At 32.2% G+C, this 19,799-nt stretch overlaps 3 non-coding genes across 3 annotated transcripts; all 3 read left to right on the top strand.

Annotated features, from left to right (window-relative positions):
* Nucleotides 1-10,446: 10,446 nt before the first annotated feature.
* Nucleotides 10,447-12,443, top strand: LOC138914357 (small subunit ribosomal RNA). The gene has a single exon (XR_011420213.1). It is a non-coding gene; the product is annotated as a small subunit ribosomal RNA (ribosomal RNA).
* A 623-nt stretch (nucleotides 12,444-13,066) lies between these two features.
* Nucleotides 13,067-13,245, top strand: LOC138914366 (5.8S ribosomal RNA). The gene has a single exon (XR_011420221.1). It is a non-coding gene; the product is annotated as a 5.8S ribosomal RNA (ribosomal RNA).
* Nucleotides 13,246-13,643: 398 nt separating this feature from the next.
* Nucleotides 13,644-17,600, top strand: LOC138914362 (large subunit ribosomal RNA). Its single transcript, XR_011420218.1, has one exon. It is a non-coding gene; the product is annotated as a large subunit ribosomal RNA (ribosomal RNA).
* Nucleotides 17,601-19,799: the final 2,199 nt, after the last annotated feature.

Here is a 19,799-nt window from a genome sequence, read left to right as displayed (position 1 = left end):
GGCGTTGGTCTGGCGCTTAACCTAGACACATTGCACTATACACTCACTTGTGGGTGTATAAGAGTGCCGTGGTTGTAATCCCTTCAGTGTGGAACACGCCACGTTAAATAAGCTTCGGAGGGATCCGATGGACACCTGTCCCTATCTACTATCTAGCGAAACCACAGCCAAGGGAACGGGCTTGGAATAATTAGCGGGGAAAGAAGACCCTTTTGAGCTTGACTCTAATCTGGCAGTGTAAGGAGACATAAGAGGTGTAGAATAAGTGGGAGATATTAGACTTCGGTTTGGTATCGTCAATGAAATACCACTACTCTTATTGTTTCCTTACTTACTTGATTAAATGGAACGTGTATCATTTCCTAGCCATTATACGGATATATTTATTATATCTTATGGTATTGGGTTTTGATGCAAGCTTCTTGATCAAAGTATCACGAGTTTGTTATATAATCGCAAACAAATTCTTTAATAAAACGGTGCATTTATGTATTTTTGATTTGAAAATTTGGTATAACTCCAATTACTCAGGTATGATCCAATTCAAGGACATTGCCAGGTAGGGAGTTTGACTGGGGCGGTACATCTCTCAAATAATAACGGAGGTGTCCCAAGGCCAGCTCAGTGCGGACAGAAACCACACATAGAGCAAAAGGGCAAATGCTGACTTGATCTCGGTGTTCAGTACACACAGGGACAGCAAAAGCTCGGCCTATCGATCCTTTTGGTTTAAAGAGTTTTTAACAAGAGGTGTCAGAAAAGTTACCATAGGGATAACTGGCTTGTGGCGGCCAAGCGTTCATAGCGACGTCGCTTTTTGATCCTTCGATGTCGGCTCTTCCTATCATTGTGAAGCAAAATTCACCAAGCGTTGGATTGTTCACCCATGCAAGGGAACGTGAGCTGGGTTTAGACCGTCGTGAGACAGGTTAGTTTTACCCTACTAATGACAAAACGTTGTTGCGACAGCATTCCTGCGTAGTACGAGAGGAACCGCAGGTACGGACCAATGGCACAATACTTGTTCGAGCGAACAGTGGTATGACGCTACGTCCGTTGGATTATGCCTGAACGCCTCTAAGGTCGTATCCGTGCTGGACTGCAATGATAAATAAGGGGCAATTTGCATTGTATGGCTTCTAAACCATTTAAAGTTTATAATTTACTTTATAAACGACAATGGATGTGATGCCAATGTAATTTGTAACATAGTAAATTGGGAGGATCTTCGATCACCTGATGCCGCGCTAGTTACATATAAAAGCATTATTTAATACAATGACAAAGCCTAGAATCAATTGTAAACGACTTTTGTAACAGGCAAGGTGTTGTAAGTGGTTGAGCAGCTGCCATACTGCGATCCACTGAAGCTTATCCTTTGCTTGATGATTCGATAATAAACATAAATTTAATTGTGTTTATTTTGTTTGGCTTTTTTAAGTCAGAATATATATATATATATATAAAATATATATATATAAAATAATAATTATATTTAAATAAATTTTATTTAAATATATTTAACAATGGTAGCCATATGTATCGTCATCCTATTAGTGACGCGTATAAAAATATTCTAAGTCCGAACATGCAAATAAGAGACATATGCAAGTATATGTACTTCTTAAGGTAGCCAACTGAATCGTCATCCTATTAGTGACGTGTATACAAATATTCTAAGTCCGAACATACAAGTAAGAGACATATGCAAGTATATGTACCTCTTAAGGTAGCCAACTGAATCGTCATCCTATTAGTGACGCGTATACAAATATTCTAAGTCCGAACATGCAAATAAGAGACATATGCAAGTATATGTACCTCTTAAGGTAGCCAACTGAATCGTCATCCTATTAGTGACGCGTATAAAAATATTCTAAGTCCGAACATGCAAATAAGAGACATATGCAAGTATATGTACCTCTTAAGGTAGCCAACTGAATCGTCATCCTATTAGTGACGTGTATAAAAATATTCTAAGTCCGAACATACAAGTAAGAGACATATGCAAGTATATGTACCTCTTAAGGTAGCCAACTGAATCGTCATCCTATTAGTGACGTGTATAAAAATATTCTAAGTCCGAACATGCAAGTAAGAGACATATGCAAGTCAATGTTCCTCTTAAAATAGATGATTGAATCGTCATCCTATTAGTGACGTGTATAAAAATATTCCAAGTCCAAACATGAGTTATATGGATATGAAAATAATATTAAGTTCTAGTATGGATATGAAAAAAATGAGTTATATGGATATGGGAAAAATAACAAGTTCTAGTATGGATATGAAAAAAATGAGTTATGTGGATATGGGAAAAATAATAATTTCTAGTATGGATATGAAAAAAAAATGAGTTATATGGATATGGAAAAGAATACAGAGTTCTAGTATGGATATGGAAAAATGAGTTATATGAATATGGGAAAAATGATAAGTTCTAGTATGGATATGAAAAAATATTGAGTTATATGGATATTAAAGAAATAATAAGTTCTAGTATGGATATGGAATAAAATGAGTTATATAGATATGGCAAAAAATTTAATGTTCTAGTATGGATATGAAAAAAATTAGTTATATGAATATGGGAAAATTTATAAGTTCTAGTATGGATATGGGAAAAATAATAAGTTCTAGTATGGATATAAAAAAATATTGAGTTATATGGATATTAAAGAAATAATAAGTTCTAGTATGGATATGGAAAAAAATTAGTTATATTGATATGCTAAATAATGAGTTATATGCATATGGGAAAAATACTAAGTTGTAGTATGGATATGGGAAGAATACTGAGTTCTAGTATGGATATGGGAAAAATAATCAGTTCTAGTATGGATATGAAAAAATATTGAGTTTTATGGATATTGAAGAGATAATAAGCTCTAGTATGGATATGGAAAAAATTAATTATATTGTAATAGTAAATAATAAGTTATATGGATATAGGAAGAAAATTAGGTTCTAGTATGGATATGAAAAAAATTAGTTCTATGGATATGGGAAAAATAAAAAGTTCTGGTATGGATATGGAAAAATATTAAGTTATATGGATATTTAAGAAATAATAAGTTCTAGTATGGATATGGAATAAAATGAGTTGTAGAGATATGGCAAAAATATAATGTTCTAGTATGGATATGAAAAAAATTAGTTATATGAATATGGGAAAATTTATAAGTTCTAGTATGGATATGGGAAAAAGAATAAGTTCTAGTATGGATATGAAAAAATATTGAGTTATATGAATATTAAAGAAATAATAAGTTCTAGTATGAATATGGACAAATATTATTTATATTGATATGGTAAATAATGATTTATATGGATATGGGATAAATACTAAATTCTAGTGTGGATATGGATAATTATATAGATATAGAACAAAAAATAAGTTATATGGATATGGTGGCATCAGTACGAAATATGCCCAATTTACATACACCGGAGCCGCAGTACGATAAATACCCAATATTTAGACGTCGTGGCCAAAAACATATATAGGGAGGCAGTGCTCGCCGACCGGCCGTATTGTTCAAAATTTATGTTTTTCATATTATTTTGGCAATGCTATATATAAATGATATCTTATACATATAATTCAATTATAGCGATATGGAAATACCATATTATATGTATAAAGAAAAAAAATGTATAATAAAATATACATTGACATACAAATATGGCTAGTTGTATGGATATGCCGTATTCATTATATGGATACGGCATATAGATTATATAAATATGACCAAAAAATATTTTATATTGATATGGCAAATAAAGAAATTACTTGAATATGGAAATAAAAGAAGTTATATTGATATGGAAGAAAATAATGAGTCATATAGATATGTTGGCATCAGTACGAAATATGCCCAATTTACATACACCGGGGCCGCAGTACGAAAAATACCCAATATTTAGACGTCGTGGCCAAAAACATATATAGGGAGGCAGTGCTCGCCGACCGGCCGTATTGTTCAAAATTTATGTTTATCATATTATTTTGGCAATGCTATATATAAATGATATCTTATACATATAATTCAATTATAGCGATATGGAAATACCATATTATATGTATAAAGAAAAAAAATGTATAATAAAATATACATTGACATACAAATATGGCTAGTTGTATGGATATGCCGTATTCATTATATGGATACGGCATATAGATTATATAAATATGACCAAAAAATATTTTATATTGATATGGCAAATAAAGAAATTACTTGAATATGGAAATAAAAGAAGTTATATTGATATGGAAGAAAATAATGAGTCATATAGATATGTTGGCATCAGTACGAAATATGCCCAATTTACATACACCGGAGCCGCAGTACGATAAATACCCAATATTTAGACGTCGTGGCCAAAAACATATATAGGGAGGCAGTGCTCGCCGACCGGTTGTATTGTTCAAAATTTATGTTTTTCATATTATTTTGGCAATGCTATATATAAATGATATCTTATACATATAATTCAATTATAGCGATATGGAAATACCATATTATATGTATAAAGAAAAAAAATGTATAATAAAATATACATTGACATACAAATATGGCTAGTTGTATGGATATGCCGTATTCATTATATGGATACGGCATATAGATTATATAAATATGACCAAAAAATATTTTATATTGATATGGCAAATAAAGAAATTACTTGAATATGGAAATAAAAGAAGTTATATTGATATGGAAGAAAATAATGAGTCATATAGATATGTTGGCATCAGTACGAAATATGCCCAATTTACATACACCGGGGCCGCAGTACGAAAAATACCCAATATTTAGACGTCGTGGCCAAAAACATATATAGGGAGGCAGTGCTCGCCGACCGGCCGTATTGTTCAAAATTTATGTTTATCATATTATTTTGGCAATGCTATATATAAATGATATCTTATACATATAATTCAATTATAGCGATATGGAAATACCATATTATATGTATAAAGAAAAAAAATGTATAATAAAATATACATTGACATACAAATATGGCTAGTTGTATGGATATGCCGTATTCATTATATGGATACGGCATATAGATTATATAAATATGACCAAAAAATATTTTATATTGATATGGCAAATAAAGAAATTACTTGAATATGGAAATAAAAGAAATTACTTGAATATGGAAATAAAAGAAGTTATATTGATATGGAAGAAAATAATGAGTCATATAGATATGTTGGCATCAGTACGAAATATGCCCAATTTACATACACCGGGGCCGCAGTACGAAAAATACCCAATATTTAGACGTCGTGGCCAAAAACATATATAGGGAGGCAGTGCTCGCCGACCGGCCGTATTGTTCAAAATTTATGTTTATCATATTATTTTGGCAATGCTATATATAAATGATATCTTATACATATAATTCAATTATAGCGATATGGAAATACCATATTATATGTATAAAGAAAAAAAATGTATAATAAAATATACATTGACATACAAATATGGCTAGTTGTATGGATATGCCGTATTCATTATATGGATACGGCATATAGATTATATAAATATGACCAAAAAATATTTTATATTGATATGGCAAATAAAGAAATTACTTGAATATGGAAATAAAAGAAGTTATATTGATATGGAAGAAAATAATGAGTCATATAGATATGTTGGCATCAGTACGAAATATGCCCAATTTACATACACCGGGGCCGCAGTACGAAAAATACCCAATATTTAGACGTCGTGGCCAAAAACATATATAGGGAGGCAGTGCTCGCCGACCGGCCGTATTGTTCAAAATTTATGTTTATCATATTATTTTGGCAATGCTATATATAAATGATATCTTATACATATAATTCAATTATAGCGATATGGAAATACCATATTATATGTATAAAGAAAAAAAATGTATAATAAAATATACATTGACATACAAATATGGCTAGTTGTATGGATATGCCGTATTCATTATATGGATACGGCATATAGATTATATAAATATGACCAAAAAATATTTTATATTGATATGGCAAATAAAGAAATTACTTGAATATGGAAATAAAAGAAGTTATATTGATATGGAAGAAAATAATGAGTCATATAGATATGTTGGCATCAGTACGAAATATGCCCAATTTACATACACCGGGGCCGCAGTACGAAAAATACCCAATATTTAGACGTCGTGGCCAAAAACATATATAGGGAGGCAGTGCTCGCCGACCGGCCGTATTGTTCAAAATTTATGTTTATCATATTATTTTGGCAATGCTATATATAAATGATATCTTATACATATAATTCAATTATAGCGATATGGAAATACCATATTATATGTATAAAGAAAAAAAATGTATAATAAAATATACATTGACATACAAATATGGCTAGTTGTATGGATATGCCGTATTCATTATATGGATACGGCATATAGATTATATAAATATGACCAAAAAATATTTTATATTGATATGGCAAATAAAGAAATTACTTGAATATGGAAATAAAAGAAGTTATATTGATATGGAAGAAAATAATGAGTCATATAGATATGTTGGCATCAGTACGAAATATGCCCAATTTACATACACCGGGGCCGCAGTACGAAAAATACCCAATATTTAGACGTCGTGGCCAAAAACATATATAGGGAGGCAGTGCTCGCCGACCGGCCGTATTGTTCAAAATTTATGTTTATCATATTATTTTGGCAATGCTATATATAAATGATATCTTATACATATAATTCAATTATAGCGATATGGAAATACCATATTATATGTATAAAGAAAAAAAATGTATAATAAAATATACATTGACATACAAATATGGCTAGTTGTATGGATATGCCGTATTCATTATATGGATACGGCATATAGATTATATAAATATGACCAAAAAATATTTTATATTGATATGGCAAATAAAGAAATTACTTGAATATGGAAATAAAAGAAGTTATATTGATATGGAAGAAAATAATGAGTCATATAGATATGTTGGCATCAGTACGAAATATGCCCAATTTACATACACCGGAGCCGCAGTACGATAAATACCCAATATTTAGACGTCGTGGCCAAAAACATATATAGGGAGGCAGTGCTCGCCGACCGGTTGTATTGTTCAAAATTTATGTTTTTCATATTATTTTGGCAATGCTATATATAAATGATATCTTATACATATAATTCAATTATAGCGATATGGAAATACCATATTATATGTATAAAGAAAAAAAATGTATAATAAAATATACATTGACATACAAATATGGCTAGTTGTATGGATATGCCGTATTCATTATATGGATACGGCATATAGATTATATAAATATGACCAAAAAATATTTTATATTGATATGGCAAATAAAGAAATTACTTGAATATGGAAATAAAAGAAGTTATATTGATATGGAAGAAAATAATGAGTCATATAGATATGTTGGCATCAGTACGAAATATGCCCAATTTACATACACCGGGGCCGCAGTACGAAAAATACCCAATATTTAGACGTCGTGGCCAAAAACATATATAGGGAGGCAGTGCTCGCCGACCGGCCGTATTGTTCAAAATTTATGTTTATCATATTATTTTGGCAATGCTATATATAAATGATATCTTATACATATAATTCAATTATAGCGATATGGAAATACCATATTATATGTATAAAGAAAAAAAATGTATAATAAAATATACATTGACATACAAATATGGCTAGTTGTATGGATATGCCGTATTCATTATATGGATACGGCATATAGATTATATAAATATGACCAAAAAATATTTTATATTGATATGGCAAATAAAGAAATTACTTGAATATGGAAATAAAAGAAATTACTTGAATATGGAAATAAAAGAAGTTATATTGATATGGAAGAAAATAATGAGTCATATAGATATGTTGGCATCAGTACGAAATATGCCCAATTTACATACACCGGGGCCGCAGTACGAAAAATACCCAATATTTAGACGTCGTGGCCAAAAACATATATAGGGAGGCAGTGCTCGCCGACCGGCCGTATTGTTCAAAATTTATGTTTATCATATTATTTTGGCAATGCTATATATAAATGATATCTTATACATATAATTCAATTATAGCGATATGGAAATACCATATTATATGTATAAAGAAAAAAAATGTATAATAAAATATACATTGACATACAAATATGGCTAGTTGTATGGATATGCCGTATTCATTATATGGATACGGCATATAGATTATATAAATATGACCAAAAAATATTTTATATTGATATGGCAAATAAAGAAATTACTTGAATATGGAAATAAAAGAAGTTATATTGATATGGAAGAAAATAATGAGTCATATAGATATGTTGGCATCAGTACGAAATATGCCCAATTTACATACACCGGGGCCGCAGTACGAAAAATACCCAATATTTAGACGTCGTGGCCAAAAACATATATAGGGAGGCAGTGCTCGCCGACCGGCCGTATTGTTCAAAATTTATGTTTATCATATTATTTTGGCAATGCTATATATAAATGATATCTTATACATATAATTCAATTATAGCGATATGGAAATACCATATTATATGTATAAAGAAAAAAAATGTATAATAAAATATACATTGACATACAAATATGGCTAGTTGTATGGATATGCCGTATTCATTATATGGATACGGCATATAGATTATATAAATATGTCCAAAAAATATTTTATATTGATATGGCAAATAAAGAAATTACTTGAATATGGAAATAAAAGAAGTTATATTGATATGGAAGAAAATAATGAGTCATATAGATATGTTGGCATCAGTACGAAATATGCCCAATTTACATACACCGGGGCCGCAGTACGAAAAATACCCAATATTTAGACGTCGTGGCCAAAAACATATATAGGGAGGCAGTGCTCGCCGACCGGCCGTATTGTTCAAAATTTATGTTTATCATATTATTTTGGCAATGCTATATATAAATGATATCTTATACATATAATTCAATTATAGCGATATGGAAATACCATATTATATGTATAAAGAAAAAAAATGTATAATAAAATATACATTGACATACAAATATGGCTAGTTGTATGGATATGCCGTATTCATTATATGGATACGGCATATAGATTATATGGATATGACCAAAAAATAATTCATAAAGAAATTATATGAATATGGCAGAAATAATTGGTTATATTAATATGATCAAATAATACTTTATATAAAAAAGTGAATATCTTTGGTTGGGTGGCAAAGAGAATTAAATATGCCCGATATATAGACGTCGTGGCCAAAAACTACTATAGGGTGAAGTGCTTGTCTGTTGGTCTATATATATACATATAATATTTTATGCGTACACATTATTATTATAGATAGTTAATATCTATCGTATGGGTGGCAAACGGAATTAAATAATTTCGATATTTAGACGTCGTGGCCAAAAACTACTATAGGATGGTCAGTGGTTGTCCACCAATTAATTATTGAACAAACCATATGAATATCATATGCTGTTGTCAATATAATGTATATCAATAATAATAAAAAATAAGGATGGTACAGTAAGTAGTCCATCTACTATTGAACAAAATATATTATAATATATACTTTTGTTATCAATAGAACAACATATATTAAAATCAAAATATTATCCGTATAAATTTGTTTCTTAAATGAAATTAAGACTTGGCTACGCGGTTAATATTATAAACCCATGATAATAAGGTGAAACAGAGGTCAAGTTTCTATTATATATAGAATAACAAATTGTTTCCGACTTTTATCGTTAATCTTTGGTGGCAGGTATATATGATAATTTATATTAAATTATTATATCCCCTGTCGTTTGGGCACAGAGTATCGCTTGCCGGTACAATGTGTTTACAAAAAGCATTATAATAAAATATAATTGCAATATTAGTGATCAAAATAATTTCATATGCGCTCGGTTTTATATCATATATTACCAGAGAGTTATATGGAAAAGATAAATTTTAAATTTATCATCAAAATGCAAATGATTTAACTCAATATTTATATTGGTTAAACAAAAATTGTACATGTGTGGATACAATAATTATGTATGTTGAACAAAAATGATATTTTAGAATGAAATATGTATATATAATATAATAAAAACTTATAGAAAGAACAATATATATTGAAAATTGTGTTATAAAAAAGTTGTACTTTTTCTTTAACATCAATTATAAACTTGTTATATTAGTGGCGAAACAAGTAAAAATTAAAGAACGTATACGAATGCCATATAAAAATGGCCGTATTCGAATTAAAATAGAATTATTTCACAAAGCAAAAAAAAATATTGAATTAAAATCAATATTTAAGAAAAACCGAACATATAAATGGAAATAAAATCTATTATATTTATATTACTAATTTCTATTCAAAAAATATGAATGAAATATGAACGAAAACATTATTCTGGTTGATCCTGCCAGTAGTTATATGCTTGTCTCAAAGATTAAGCCATGCATGTCTAAGTACACACGAATTAAAAGTGAAACCGCAAAAGGCTCATTATATCAGTTATGGTTCCTTAGATCGTTAACAGTTACTTGGATAACTGTGGTAATTCTAGAGCTAATACATGCAATTAAAACATGAACCTTATGGGACATGTGCTTTTATTAGGCTAAAACCAAGCGATCGCAAGATCGTTATATTGGTTGAACTCTAGATAACATGCAGATCGTATGGTCTTGTACCGACGACAGATCTTTCAAATGTCTGCCCTATCAACTTTTGATGGTAGTATCTATAGGACTACCATGGTTGCAACGGGTAACGGGGAATCAGGGTTCGATTCCGGAGAGGGAGCCTGAGAAACGGCTACCACATCTAAGGAAGGCAGCAGGCGCGTAAATTACCCACTCCCAGCTCGGGGAGGTAGTGACGAAAAATAACAATACAGGACTCATATCCGAGGCCCTGTAATTGGAATGAGTACACTTTAAATCCTTTAACAAGGACCAATTGGAGGGCAAGTCTGGTGCCAGCAGCCGCGGTAATTCCAGCTCCAATAGCGTATATTAAAGTTGTTGCGGTTAAAACGTTCGTAGTTGAACTTGTGCTTCATACGGGTAGTACAACTTACAATTGTGGTTAGTACTATACCTTTATGTATGTAAGCGTATTACCGGTGGAGTTCTTATATGTGTTTAAATACTTGTATTTTTTCATATGTTCCTCCTATTTAAAAACCTGCATTAGTGCTCTTAAACGAGTGTTATTGTGGGCCGGTACAATTACTTTGAACAAATTAGAGTGCTTAAAGCAGGCTTCAAATGCCTGAATATTCTGTGCATGGGATAATGAAATAAGACCTCTGTTCTGCTTTCATTGGTTTTCAGATCAAGAGGTAATGATTAATAGAAGCAGTTTGGGGGCATTAGTATTACGACGCGAGAGGTGAAATTCTTGGACCGTCGTAAGACTAACTTAAGCGAAAGCATTTGCCAAAGATGTTTTCATTAATCAAGAACGAAAGTTAGAGGTTCGAAGGCGATCAGATACCGCCCTAGTTCTAACCATAAACGATGCCAGCTAGCAATTGGGTGTAGCTACTTTTATGGCTCTCTCAGTCGCTTCCCGGGAAACCAAAGCTTTTGGGCTCCGGGGGAAGTATGGTTGCAAAGCTGAAACTTAAAGGAATTGACGGAAGGGCACCACCAGGAGTGGAGCCTGCGGCTTAATTTGACTCAACACGGGAAAACTTACCAGGTCCGAACATAAGTGTGTAAGACAGATTGATAGCTCTTTCTCGAATCTATGGGTGGTGGTGCATGGCCGTTCTTAGTTCGTGGAGTGATTTGTCTGGTTAATTCCGATAACGAACGAGACTCAAATATATTAAATAGATATCTTCAGGATTATGGTGTTGAAGCTTATATAGCCTTCATTCATGGTGGCAGTAAAATGTTTATTGTGTTTGAATGTGTTTATATAAGTGGAGCCGTACCTGTTGGTTTGTCCCATTATAAGGACACTAGCTTCTTAAATGGACAAATTGCGTCTAGCAATAATGAGATTGAGCAATAACAGGTCTGTGATGCCCTTAGATGTCCTGGGCTGCACGCGCGCTACAATGAAAGTATCAACGTGTATTTCCTAGACCGAGAGGTCCGGGTAAACCGCTGAACCACTTTCATGCTTGGGATTGTGAACTGAAACTGTTCACATGAACTTGGAATTCCCAGTAAGTGTGAGTCATTAACTCGCATTGATTACGTCCCTGCCCTTTGTACACACCGCCCGTCGCTACTACCGATTGAATTATTTAGTGAGGTCTCCGGACGTGATCACTGTGACGCCTTGTGTGTTACGGTTGTTTCGCAAAAGTTGACCGAACTTGATTATTTAGAGGAAGTAAAAGTCGTAACAAGGTTTCCGTAGGTGAACCTGCGGAAGGATCATTATTGTATAATATCCTTACCGTTAATAAAAAAATTTGTTAATACAAATTTAATACAAATTACCAATATATATATATATATACATAATAATTATAATAATAATTATACCAAAAATATGATCTTAAAAGTAAAAGATCAAATAAATTTCGAACAAGCAAATCGAAATATTGTAATAATATAATATTATTACAAATAAATTAAATAGAAACAAACATAAAATTCGAACAAGCAAATCGAATTATTAATATAATAAAATATATTTTATATATTTATTATAAACTTTTGTGTGTATATGGACCATAATATACACGCGTTGCGAGATGTATTGGCCAACTAATTTGATGATGATCATACATTGGATAATGCAACAACCTAAAATATACAATGTTGTACCTGGTTTCAGGTTAATGTTTTATATAAAATTATCAATATATATTAACAAACAAATGCCATTACAAATAATACTTTGATATATATTGTTTATATAAAACTAAGACATTTCGCAGCATTTATTTTAGGTATATAAATACATTTATTGAAGGAATTGATATATGCCAGTAAAATGGTGTATTTTTAATTTCTTTCAATAAAAACATATTTGACCAAATTTAAAACCAATATTATAAAACTCTAAGCGGTGGATCACTCGGCTCATGGGTCGATGAAGAACGCAGCAAACTGTGCGTCATCGTGTGAACTGCAGGACACATGAACATCGACATTTTGAACGCATATCGCAGTCCATGCTGTTATGTACTTTAATTAATTTTATAGTGCTGCTTGGACTACATATGGTTGAGGGTTGTAAGACTATGCTAATTAAGTTGTTTATACAAATTTTATAATAAAATTTTATAAGCATATGGTATATTATTGGATAAAAATAATTTAATTATTTTATTCATAATATTAACAAATATATGAAAAACATTATCTCACAATAGTAATTAAACTTTGAGAAAAACGAAGAGGAATATTTTCTTTTTCAATCAAATAATACTGAGAAATGTCTAGCATAAAATATTATCTAGAATTGTCTCTTATTAATGATTTGAAATATGAAAAACGTTGACAATATTATTATTCTTCGTTAATTCGTTACAAATAAATGCCATTAATATATATATACGTCAGCTTTAAACGAATTTAATAAAATGTTTTATCATTATATATAAAGAATTAATTGCAAATAAAAGTTATATACAACCTCAACTCATATGGGACTACCCCCTGAATTTAAGCATATTAATTAGGGGAGGAAAAGAAACTAACAAGGATTTTCTTAGTAGCGGCGAGCGAAAAGAAATCAGTTCAGCACTAAGTCACTTTGTCTATATGGCAAATGTGAGATGCAGTGTATGGAGCGTCAATATTCTAGTATGAGAAATTAACGATTTAAGTCCTTCTTAAATGAGGCCATTTACCCATAGAGGGTGCCAGGCCCGTATAACGTTAATGATTACTAGATGATGTTTCCAAAGAGTCGTGTTGCTTGATAGTGCAGCACTAAGTGGGTGGTAAACTCCATCTAAAACTAAATATAACCATGAGACCGATAGTAAACAAGTACCGTGAGGGAAAGTTGAAAAGAACTCTGAATAGAGAGTTAAACAGTACGTGAAACTGCTTAGAGGTTAAGCCCGATGAACCTGAATATCCGTTATGGAAAATTCATCATTAAAATTGTAATATTTAAACAATATTATGATAATAGTGTGCATTTTTTCCATATAAGGACATTGTAATCTATTAGCATACCAAATTTATCATAAAATATAACTTATAGTTTATTCAAATTAAATTGCTTGCATTTTAACACAGAATAAATGTTATTAATTTGATAAAGTGCTGATAGATTTATATGAATACAGTGCGTTAATTTTTCGGAATTATATAATGGCATGATTATCATTGATTTTTGTGTTTATTATATGCACTTGTAGGATTAACAATGCGAAAGATTCAGGATACCTTCGGGACCCGTCTTGAAACACGGACCAAGGAGTCTAACATATGTGCAAGTTATTGGGATATAAACCTAATAGCGTAATTAACTTGACTAATAATGGGATTAGTTTTTTAACTATTTATAGCTAATTAACACAATCCCGGGGCGTTCTATATAGTTATGTATAATGATATTTATATTATTTATGCCTCTAACTGGAACGTACCTTGAGCATATATGCTGTGACCCGAAAGATGGTGAACTATACTTGATCAGGTTGAAGTCAGGGGAAACCCTGATGGAAGACCGAAACAGTTCTGACGTGCAAATCGATTGTCAGAATTGAGTATAGGGGCGAAAGACCAATCGAACCATCTAGTAGCTGGTTCCTTCCGAAGTTTCCCTCAGGATAGCTGGTGCATTTTAATATTATATAAAATAATCTTATCTGGTAAAGCGAATGATTAGAGGCCTTAGGGTCGAAACGATCTTAACCTATTCTCAAACTTTAAATGGGTAAGAACCTTAACTTTCTTGATATGAAGTTTAAGGTTATGATATAATGTGCCCAGTGGGCCACTTTTGGTAAGCAGAACTGGCGCTGTGGGATGAACCAAACGTAATGTTACGGTGCCCAAATTAACAACTCATGCAGATACCATGAAAGGCGTTGGTTGCTTAAAACAGCAGGACGGTGATCATGGAAGTCGAAATCCGCTAAGGAGTGTGTAACAACTCACCTGCCGAAGCAACTAGCCCTTAAAATGGATGGCGCTTAAGTTGTATACCTATACATTACCGCTAAAGTAGATGATTTATATTACTTGTGATATAAATTTTGAAACTTTAGTGAGTAGGAAGGTACAATGGTATGCGTAGAAGTGTTTGGCGTAAGCCTGCATGGAGCTGCCATTGGTACAGATCTTGGTGGTAGTAGCAAATAATCGAATGAGACCTTGGAGGACTGAAGTGGAGAAGGGTTTCGTGTGAACAGTGGTTGATCACGAGTTAGTCGGTCCTAAGTTCAAGGCGAAAGCCGAAAATTTTCAAGTAAAACCAAAAACGCAATATATACAAATCAAGCTAATATAATATACTTGAATAATTTTGAACGAAAGGGAATACGGTTCCAATTCCGTAACCTGTTGAGTATCCGTTTGTTATTAAATATGGGCCTCGTGCTCATCCTGGCAACAGGAACGACCATAAAGAAGCCGTCGAGAGATATCGGAAGAGTTTTCTTTTCTGTTTTATAGCCGTACTACCATGGAAGTCTTTCGCAGAGAGATATGGTAGATGGGCTAGAAGAGCATGACATATACTGTTGTGTCGATATTTTCTCCTCGGACCTTGAAAATTTATGGTGGGGACACGCAAACTTCTCAACAGGCCGTACCAATATCCGCAGCTGGTCTCCAAGGTGAAGAGTCTCTAGTCGATAGAATAATGTAGGTAAGGGAAGTCGGCAAATTAGATCCGTAACTTCGGGATAAGGATTGGCTCTGAAGATTGAGATAGTCGGGCTTGATTGGGAAACAATAACATGGTTTATGTGCTCGTTCTGGGTAAATAGAGTTTCTAGCATTTATGTTAGTTACTTGTTCCCCGGATAGTTAGTTACGTAGCCAATTGTGGAACTTTCTTGCTAAAATTTTTAAGAATACTAATTGGGTCAAACCAATTAGTTCTTATTAATTATAACGATTATCAATTAACAATCAATTCAGAACTGGCACGGACTTGGGGAATCCGACTGTCTAATTAAAACAAAGCATTGTGATGGCCCTAGCGGGTGTTGACACAATGTGATTTCTGCCCAGTGCTCTGAATGTCAAAGTGAAGAAATTCAAGTAAGCGCGGGTCAACGGCGGGAGTAACTATGACTCTCTTAAGGTAGCCAAATGCCTCGTCATCTAATTAGTGACGCGCATGAATGGATTAACGAGATTCCTACTGTCCCTATCTACTATCTAGCGAAACCACAGCCAAGGGAACGGGCTTGGAATAATTAGCGGGGAAAGAAGACCCTTTTGAGCTTGACTCTAATCTGGCAGTGTAAGGAGACATAAGAGGTGTAGAATAAGTGGGAGATATTAGACTTCGGTTTGGTATCGTCAATGAAATACCACTACTCTTATTGTTTCCTTACTTACTTGATTAAATGGAACGTGTATCATTTCCTAGCCATTATACGGATATATTTATTATATCTTATGGTATTGGGTTTTGATGCAAGCTTCTTGATCAAAGTATCACGAGTTTGTTATATAATCGCAAACAAATTCTTTAATAAAACGGTGCATTTATGTATTTTTGATTTGAAAATTTGGTATAACTCCAATTACTCAGGTATGATCCAATTCAAGGACATTGCCAGGTAGGGAGTTTGACTGGGGCGGTACATCTCTCAAATAATAACGGAGGTGTCCCAAGGCCAGCTCAGTGCGGACAGAAACCACACATAGAGCAAAAGGGCAAATGCTGACTTGATCTCGGTGTTCAGTACACACAGGGACAGCAAAAGCTCGGCCTATCGATCCTTTTGGTTTAAAGAGTTTTTAACAAGAGGTGTCAGAAAAGTTACCATAGGGATAACTGGCTTGTGGCGGCCAAGCGTTCATAGCGACGTCGCTTTTTGATCCTTCGATGTCGGCTCTTCCTATCATTGTGAAGCAAAATTCACCAAGCGTTGGATTGTTCACCCATGCAAGGGAACGTGAGCTGGGTTTAGACCGTCGTGAGACAGGTTAGTTTTACCCTACTAATGACAAAACGTTGTTGCGACAGCATTCCTGCGTAGTACGAGAGGAACCGCAGGTACGGACCAATGGCACAATACTTGTTCGAGCGAACAGTGGTATGACGCTACGTCCGTTGGATTATGCCTGAACGCCTCTAAGGTCGTATCCGTGCTGGACTGCAATGATAAATAAGGGGCAATTTGCATTGTATGGCTTCTAAACCATTTAAAGTTTATAATTTACTTTATAAACGACAATGGATGTGATGCCAATGTAATTTGTAACATAGTAAATTGGGAGGATCTTCGATCACCTGATGCCGCGCTAGTTACATATAAAAGCATTATTTAATACAATGACAAAGCCTAGAATCAATTGTAAACGACTTTTGTAACAGGCAAGGTGTTGTAAGTGGTTGAGCAGCTGCCATACTGCGATCCACTGAAGCTTATCCTTTGCTTGATGATTCGATAATAAACATAAATTTAATTGTGTTTATTTTGTTTGGCTTTTTTAAGTCAGAATATATATATATATATAAAATATATATATATAAAATAATAATTATATTTAAATAAATTTTATTTAAATATATTTAACAATGGTAGCCATATGTATCGTCATCCTATTAGTGACGCGTATAAAAATATTCTAAGTCCGAACATGCAAATAAGAGACATATGCAAGTATATGTACTTCTTAAGGTAGCCAACTGAATCGTCATCCTATTAGTGACGTGTATACAAATATTCTAAGTCCGAACATACAAGTAAGAGACATATGCAAGTATATGTACCTCTTAAGGTAGCCAACTGAATCGTCATCCTATTAGTGACGCGTATACAAATATTCTAAGTCCGAACATGCAAATAAGAGACATATGCAAGTATATGTACCTCTTAAGGTAGCCAACTGAATCGTCATCCTATTAGTGACGCGTATAAAAATATTCTAAGTCCGAACATGCAAATAAGAGACATATGCAAGTATATGTACCTCTTAAGGTAGCCAACTGAATCGTCATCCTATTAGTGACGTGTATAAAAATATTCTAAGTCCGAACATACAAGTAAGAGACATATGCAAGTATATGTACCTCTTAAGGTAGCCAACTGAATCGTCATCCTATTAGTGACGTGTATAAAAATATTCTAAGTCCGAACATGCAAGTAAGAGACATATGCAAGTCAATGTTCCTCTTAAAATAGATGATTGAATCGTCATCCTATTAGTGACGTGTATAAAAATATTCCAAGTCCAAACATGAGTTATATGGATATGAAAATAATATTAAGTTCTAGTATGGATATGAAAAAAATGAGTTATATGGATATGGGAAAAATAACAAGTTCTAGTATGGATATGAAAAAAATGAGTTATGTGGATATGGGAAAAATAATAATTTCTAGTATGGATATGAAAAAAAAATGAGTTATATGGATATGGAAAAGAATACAGAGTTCTAGTATGGATATGGAAAAATGAGTTATATGAATATGGGAAAAATGATAAGTTCTAGTATGGATATGAAAAAATATTGAGTTATATGGATATTAAAGAAATAATAAGTTCTAGTATGGATATGGAATAAAATGAGTTATATAGATATGGCAAAAAATTTAATGTTCTAGTATGGATATGAAAAAAATTAGTTATATGAATATGGGAAAATTTATAAGTTCTAGTATGGATATGGGAAAAATAATAAGTTCTAGTATGGATATAAAAAAATATTGAGTTATATGGATATTAAAGAAATAATAAGTTCTAGTATGGATATGGAAAAAAATTAGTTATATTGATATGCTAAATAATGAGTTATATGCATATGGGAAAAATACTAAGTTGTAGTATGGATATGGGAAGAATACTGAGTTCTAGTATGGATATGGGAAAAATAATCAGTTCTAGTATGGATATGAAAAAATATTGAGTTTTATGGATATTGAAGAGATAATAAGCTCTAGTATGGATATGGAAAAAATTAATTATATTGTAATAGTAAATAATAAGTTATATGGATATAGGAAGAAAATTAGGTTCTAGTATGGATATGAAAAAAATTAGTTCTATGGATATGGGAAAAATAAAAAGTTCTGGTATGGATATGGAAAAATATTAAGTTATATGGATATTTAAGAAATAATAAGTTCTAGTATGGATATGGAATAAAATGAGTTGTAGAGATATGGCAAAAATATAATGTTCTAGTATGGATATGAAAAAAATTAGTTATATGAATATGGGAAAATTTATAAGTTCTAGTATGGATATGGGAAAAAGAATAAGTTCTAGTATGGATATGAAAAAATATTGAGTTATATGAATATTAAAGAAATAATAAGTTCTAGTATGAATATGGAAAAATATTATTTATATTGATATGGTAAATAATGATTTATATGGATATGGGATAAATACTAAATTCTAGTGTGGATATGGATAATTATATAGATATAGAACAAAAAATAAGTTATATGGATATGGTGGCATCAGTACGAAATATGCCCAATTTACATACACCGGAGCCGCAGTACGATAAATACCCAATATTTAGACGTCGTGGCCAAAAACATATATAGGGAGGCAGTGCTCGCCGACCGGCCGTATTGTTCAAAATTTATGTTTTTCATATTATTTTGGCAATGCTATATATAAATGATATCTTAT

This window comes from Drosophila takahashii, unplaced genomic scaffold, assembly GCF_030179915.1.
Source record: "Drosophila takahashii strain IR98-3 E-12201 unplaced genomic scaffold, DtakHiC1v2 scaffold_183, whole genome shotgun sequence".
Lineage (NCBI taxonomy): Eukaryota > Metazoa > Arthropoda > Insecta > Diptera > Drosophilidae > Drosophila > Drosophila takahashii.
The sequence above is the reverse complement of the archived record's forward strand: the minus strand, read 5'-3'. Positions and strand labels throughout refer to the sequence as shown.